Below are 7,474 nucleotides of genomic sequence, written 5' to 3' on the forward strand. Positions count from 1 at the left end.
AACAGCATCTTTCCTAGGGAGGCCAAGGACTGAGCTCTCCCATAGCCTCATCTGTCTGCAGAGACTTAGTGAATTCCTACTGGGTGTTAGGTACCGGGAGAGAACCAAGAGGACAGAAAAACTGGGTGGTTGGGGTCCTCCATTCAAAGTGCTCTCGAGTTTAAGGTGGTGACATGGCCAACCCCCTGTGACAGCTACTATAATTCTTCCCCCAGATCTTCAAGGGAAGACATGCCCAGCCTGGGGCTCTCAGCTCCTTGCTCAGCTCCTGAAGAGCTGCCCGCCAGGGCTATGCCCTCAGCAGCAGCCCCAGCCCCATTCCCACTGACCAATGGTCTCCTGAGTGTTGCCCAGGAAACTCACACATTGTTTAACCACTCAGTTCTGGGCTTTACCAGGTCTGGGTTCCCAGTTAGTTAGCACATAACCTGGTGCTGGGGGAGCTGCACAAATTGAAGAGCTTAGAGCTGTTGTTGGTCGTGACCTTGGCTGACTGACAGCTCCACCCTAAGTAAACCCTAGCCTGGGTATTCCACAGCCAGAGGGGCAAAAGGGAAAATATTCAGGATGCCTATGGGCCACTTTCTCTATCTGGATTTTGGTCCACATCTTTAGGGGGGGTTCTTCTAAAGTTACAGAGCACAAATGGTTCTTCATCTCTTATAAAATATAATCAGATTCAATACGCTGTCCAAGCGGCCTACAAACTCGGGGTACACTCAAACTCCTCCACTGACTACTTTGCCTTCTGCTCTTCGTGGCCTCTCCAAGGCACCCAGCGAGCCTCAGGAGGCACGCTCTTTGTGAAGGAGGCCCTCGGAGCTGACTTGGGGTCTGGGGAAAGAGAGACCCTTATTCTGAATATTTTCTCTCCCAACTTCACTGGAGACAGTCGACAACCAGCTGGGGCTTAGAGAGTAGAGTTCAACATGGCCATACCAAGAAGCACCTGTGGGCAGACTCTGTGAAGATGCCCAGGGAGCTGGACTGCCCTCTGGCAGGCAGCAACAAAACAGGGCTCCCCTACCCCTTCCTGAGTTCTAGCCAGAGCACCCACTGTGGCTAGGAGAGAGTGTGGGCCCAGGCAGACCCCAGCGAACAGCCCCCAGCCTTCCACTCGGCTGCCACCTGTTTGTTTTCACAGCTGCTCAGCAGCCAGGCTGCTCCAGGGAGCAAAGGAATCTGCCAATCTGTGAAAAAGAATGTGGCAGAAAGGCAGGAGGTGCCTGGAGCAGCCCAGGCTGCCTTGGCAGCATCAGAGGTCCGCAGATCTCTCCAGACATGCTCTGGGGAGTAACCCGAGACCCCAGATGCCGAGGTCAAAGCTCAGAACCACCATCCTCACCTTTGTCCACGCTCATTGGGAGGACTTTGGCCAGGCACACAGGACAGACAGGGCACCCAGCCCCCACCCACCCCCCACACCAATCTAAGGTATTTTATTCACTTCTTTCTCATTTGTAGAGCTACACCACACACACACACACACACACACACACACACACACGAGGCAGGGAGTGTGGCTCTGAGAAGGAAGACAGAACTCACAGGACTGGACACAAATGAGCCCGTAGTCAGGACAACAGTGAAGTAGCAGGAGCACGGTTCACCCCAGCACCCCTACCTTTGGCCCAGTCTTGAGGCTAGGAACATCTTTCCTTGATGTTAAAGGAGGCTGAGGTGGGTCCAGGCAGGATGAAGGCCATCAGGCAAACAGGAGCTCTAGCCACAGCCCCCAGGCCTGTTAAACCTGTCCTAGAGCACTGTGGCATCCCAGGCAGGGATGGACCAAATTATCCTCATTTGTGGGCTTTGGGTCACAGGGACATGTGGGATTTCAAAAGAAGGGGCCCCATCTCTCCAGGTGCCATTTTCTCACTTAACTCAGGCCCGTATCAAACTTAGTAGGTAGCAGAGGATGCATTTGAGCTGTGGCCCTCCTGACTCTACCTCAGGAGAGCTGGGATCGCAGGTTTGTGCTGCGGTGTCGGATCATGTGGTACCAGGGGTAGATTTCGGGCTTTCCTGCGTGTTAAGCAAGCATTCTGTCTACCAACAGCTATGTCCCCAATTCCTCTAGGCACACCTGTCCGTGTTCACCCTACCACCTGTTCACCTCTGCAGTGACCAAGTGAGGGCTGGGACTGGAGTATAGGGAGCCATAAGTTGTGGAACCGCTTTCTGGATTTTATCAGGCTCCCCTCCTTAACTGGTCAGACTGTGCTATTGCAGTCTGGCTTGAGTTATGCCTCTCAAGTGTGCAGTACAGAATTAAAAAAAAATCTCTCCCTATTTGTTCCTAATCATTAATAGTCTGGATGTCACTGAGAGCCCACCCCCACCACCATGGCCTTGGTCATGCTCTTTGTATACAGTGCTTCTAAATGACTATAGGCCAAAGTTCATATAGCGAGAGTGATCAGGAGAAGATGTCTTGGACTGGGCCTTCCCAGAAGAGACCCCAGCAAGGATTCGGGTCCATGATTTATTCAAGAGTGAGGCAGGGGCTGGAGAGATGGCTCAGCGGTTAAGAGCACTGACTGCTCTTCCAGAGGACCTGGGTTCAATTCCCAGCACCCACATGGCGGTTCACAACTGTCTGAAAATGCAGTTCCACAAGATCTGACACCTTCACACCAATGCACATAAAATAAAGTTAAATAAATCATTTTTAAAAAAAAAGAGTGAGGCAGTGTGATGATTTGCATTGTCAGCCTGACAGGACCTAGAGTCATCTAAGAGATAGCCTTTAGGCATACCTGTTAGGGTTATCTAGGTTAGTTAAGCCTCTGGCATCCAGAGGGTGGGGTATCTTCATCAGGTTAATTAAGGCAGGAAGACTTGCCCACTATGGGTGGGTGGCATCATTCTTGGGGTTGGGTCCTGGCCTGAATAAAAGTAAGATGAGTGCAGGCCAGCATCCATCACATTTGGCTTCCCAATTATGGATGTTCCAAAGACCTGCTGCCTTGATGAACTGGGAAAGGACCAGTATCGGATCAGGACCCCCAAGACCAAGTTCTCAGAACAAAGGAGATTTATTTGCCCAGAGGGACAAAGCACAGGGAATAAGAGACAAAGACAGGAGATAGAGGATGAGAAAGAAAGGGAAGGGAACAAGGGAGAGAGGGAAGGGGTATTTAACCAGGAGGGACAAAAGACTGACTCTGGATAGAGGGGAGACAGACACAGGCAAATGGCAATTTATAAAGGGAAAGGGGGAAATCCCATGTCAGGATGAGGTGTTTTCAATTAGGTGAGCCAAAGGGGGCTTTTGATTGCTGAACTGTGGTAGTCAACCTCAGGAAGAGGAAGTGGCCAAATAAGGGAATAGATCTTGGTGACTAGATTTAGGAAAGTAATCTAATGGTTTTTAGCGAGTTAGAGGGACTGGGGAGAAGGGCAAGGCCTGTCAGCCATGTTTGCCATGCTCAAGCTGGCCAGAGTCATTCAGACTGTCCTCACCAACTGTGAGCCAGAATAAGCCCCTCCCTCTGAGGTTGCTTTGGTCACAGCAAGAGCAACAGGAATCAAGACAGGCAGTGAGTGGGGAAACACGCACCAGGTAAATGGGCATTATCAGGCAAGTCACCAGAGTGAGACGCTGGGATGTCCCAGCGGGACCTCTGAAAAGATAGCCCAGCATTGCCACAGTTGAGGCATGGGGAAGCTGAGGTGGCTCCCGTCCAGCATTGACTGGAAGATGCTCTATGGGCATTGCCTGCAAGCCCATGAGTGGGCTTCTCGGGCACTCAGAGAAAATTCTGGATTGGTGAGGATCAAAGCAATTGAGCTAAAGTGAGCACGGGGGGAGAAGGGTATGTATCTTTAATCTCAGCATTTAGGAGGCAGGAGTAGGAGGATTAGGAATTCTAGGCCAACCTAAACCACATAGTAAGGCTCTCTTTAAAATTTAAAAAACAAATTTAGTGTACAAAGCTTTGCAGCATTGCCACCATTTAATTCTAAAAGATTTTTTTATCACACACTTGCCCTCCAAGCTTCTAGCAACTGATATAACCTACTTAGTCTCTAATATATTTGCCTTTTATGAACATTTCACATAGATGGAAGCACACAGCACGGGGATCCTTTTAACTGTTTTCTTTCATACAGCATAGCCTCTGTGTGTGTGTGTGTGTGTGTGTGTGTGTGTGTGTGTGTGTCCTGTTTGCACTGCCTGCAATACTGGGGGGACACAGGTACTAGCTGCCACCAAGTCCAGCTTACACGTGAGTGAGCACTGGGGATCCCAACTTAGGTCCTCATGATTGCACGACAAATGCTTTACCAGCTTAGCCATCCCCCAGTCCTTCCATAGACTTTAGCAGATCCATCCATATTACAGAACAAATTATTCATTCCTTTTTGAGGTTGAACAATATTCCATTGCATGGACATGCCACAGTGTTTAAACACTGATGGCTATTTAGCCTGTCTCCGTGTTTGGGCTCTATGAATACTGCAACTATAAACATTTATATAAAGTTTTTTTTAAAAAATAGAATTTTATTATTTTTAATTCTGTGCATGGGGGATGGTTATGTGCACATACGTGTAGGGTCCTGGAAGACCTAGGATCCCTAGGAACTGGAATTGCAGGCAGCTGTGAGGTGCCATGTGGGTGTTGTGAATTGAACTTGGGTCCTTGGAAGAGCAACTAGTGTTCTTAACTGCTGAGCCAGCCCTTAGCCATGTGTAAAGTTTTGTGTGGACTTGGTTATATACCTGAACCATGAGGTAAGTCTGTATTTATCTTTTGGAAGAACCAAAAAGCTATATTCTATAGTATCTATACCTTGTTAGAGCCCCACCAGGGCATAGAAGGGTTGGAATTTCTCCATATCCTCTTTCTGTTCCCCTCTCCTCCCTCCTCTTTGTCTTTCTTACTTTCTTTCCACCCTCCCTTTTGTTCCTGCCTTCCTCCATCCTTTCTTTCCTTTCTTTATTCATTCTTCTTTTTTCTTGTTTCCTTTCTTCCCCTCCCTCCTTATCTCCCTCCTCCTCCCTCTTCCTTCTTGAACCCTATGGGCATGAAGCCAGATCTCATTGTGGTTTTCAGTTGTTTGTTTTGTGGCTTTGGGGAGGGGTGTTGTTTGTTTTTGTGTGGGTTTTGTTCTTTTGTTTTTGTTTGTGACAGAGGCTCACTATGTAGACCAGGCTGGCCTCAAACTCACAATGTTTGCCCACTTCTCTCTGCCTCCACACCTGGCTCATTTGTTTTTTAATGATGTCAAGCATCTCTTTTTCTTTGTTTTACTTGGGGTTTGTTTTTCTCCTGTGGACCAGGCTGGCTTTGAACACAATATGTTGTCAAGGCTGGCCTTGAATTCCTGATCCTGCTGCCTTTGCCTTTCAGGTACTGGGATTGCAGGTATGTGCCACCATGGCCAGCTGTCGCAGCACTATTTAAGTCGCCATAAACTCTGGACAGTTGCTTTTACTGTGATGTCTCAAGTGTTAGATAGCATTGTAGTATTTTAGGAACTTTACATACAATTGTATTTTTAATTTTATATTTGCTTAATATAAACAATAACATATGAAGATGCTATGATCTCTTTTTATTGATTATCTCTGTATGTTTCCCTTTTATCAATATTTTCTTATCAATTCAGATGAGCTCTTTCACAAAACAACTCTAAAAGAAACATGCTTTTTTATATAGGCCGGTGTTGTTTTAATTTGGGAACCACGGTTTGATTTTCCCCCTTCCTTTGTGTTAGACCGTTTTGATTATCTGTACGGTTAACCTTGTTTTCTATTTTCTGATTTCTTCCATCACATCAAAACTTAAAATGTCCTTCCCCAGGGGCAGAACATGGCTTTAAGGAGAAACTCTTCAGAAGAAAATAGCCCTCCTAAGTAAAATCACAAAATGTTTCCAATGATCTCTTCTGTTAACTTCTTCATGACCCAGGAAGGGAAGGGAGTACATTTAATGGCTTCATAAAGAACGTGGAGCCAGGAAGTGCATCTGCTTGTCTCCAGCGAGAAGGCTTCAAGGTTACTTCAAGCAGTGGGTGCGCTGGCAGCTCAGGCCCTGAGGGCCTGAGGGCCCCATGGCGTGGTTGCGACACGCCCCATGGCTTCTGGAGGTGGTCCTACTGATGAGGAGCAGGCTACAGGGCTGGAGAGGGAGATCATGATAGCCTCAGAGAAGGGACTGGATCCATACAATATGCTACCTCTGAAGGCAGCTTCGGGCACCAAGGAAGATCCTAATTTAGTCCAGTCCATCACCAACAAGCGGATAGTGGGCTGCATCTGTGAAGAGGACAACTGTACCATCATCTGGTTTTGGCTGCACAAAGGCGAGACTCAGCGGTGCCCAAGCTATGGAACCCATTATAAGCTGGTGCCCCACCAAATGGCCCACTGAGCCCTGCGTTAACTTTTCAGAATGTGATGGAAAACTTCCCTCCAATAAACTAGCCGTTATACTGGCTCCTCCAAAAAAAAAAAAAAAGAACATGGAGCCAAACTGGACTTTAAACCCCAGCACTGACACCTCTTGGGCAAGGTGTTTAATTCTCTGTGCCTCAGTTTCCTCATTTGTACAGAAGGGTGTGGCTGAAGAATAAAGGATGAAAAAGAGGCACCAAGGTGAATAGGAAAGAGTCAGTGGCAGAAGAAGACTAGAAACCTCTCAAGCACAGGATAGAAATAAGAAAACAGAATGTGAGTGAGAAAACTCCGAGCCCTCCAAGTGTGGGAAAAGGCAAGTACTACATGAACAAGAAGGGTCATGATGTTCAGGGCCTGAGAGCTTTCAAGCCTTGCTCTTTCCCCAGATTTTAGTCAACTTCATTCTTGGAAATGTCTTTCTTTTCTTAATCAACTCTTTCCCATCACTATCCATGTGTCCCTGATCCTTTCTTCCATTATTACTTTGTTTATTTTCTGTGCACGTATGTGTGCAAGTATGTTTGTGTATTTGTGAGCATGTGTGCACATGCAAGAGAGCCATGGCATCCATGTAGAAGTCACAGGACAACTTGCTGGAGTTGGTTCTCTCCTTCCACTGTGCGGGTGCAGAGATTCACCTCAGGCTTAGCAGCAGACGTGTTTTGCTGGCTGTGCCATCTCAGCAGCCCCTAGGCCAGTTCTTCGTTCCTAGACAGAAGAACCTGGAAATATGAACAGGTGTTCTCTGACCACTTGTCCATACCTAAGACAGGGATAACACCTGAATATAACCTAGGGATGGTATAACACAGATAATAACCTAAAACTACCTAGTTTCAGGTAGGATTGTTAAAAACATTAAATGGCATCCTAAGCATGTCTCAGATTAAATCTAAGTATAGCTGTGGCAGACAAGTGCAAAGATGAGGTGGTGCCTCTGGACTTGTCCAAGAAAGGCCAACAGATGCCTCTTTGCTTATCTTTCAGCCTGCAGGACCTGGTCCTCCAAACTAGGAAGTAGGCTCAGCCCTAGATCATCTCCCAAGAGCCCATATTGCGCTCTGTT

At 47.4% G+C, this 7,474-nt stretch overlaps 1 pseudogene; it reads left to right on the forward strand.

Moving 5' to 3' along the window:
• Positions 1 to 3,661: 3,661 nt before the first annotated feature.
• LOC121442643 lies at positions 3,662 to 6,454 on the forward strand (annotated as a pseudogene).
• Positions 6,455 to 7,474: the final 1,020 nt, after the last annotated feature.

Source organism: Microtus oregoni, unplaced genomic scaffold (assembly GCF_018167655.1).
Source record: "Microtus oregoni isolate MIOR12 unplaced genomic scaffold, Mior012 000092F_ref0000046, whole genome shotgun sequence".
Lineage (NCBI taxonomy): Eukaryota > Metazoa > Chordata > Mammalia > Rodentia > Cricetidae > Microtus > Microtus oregoni.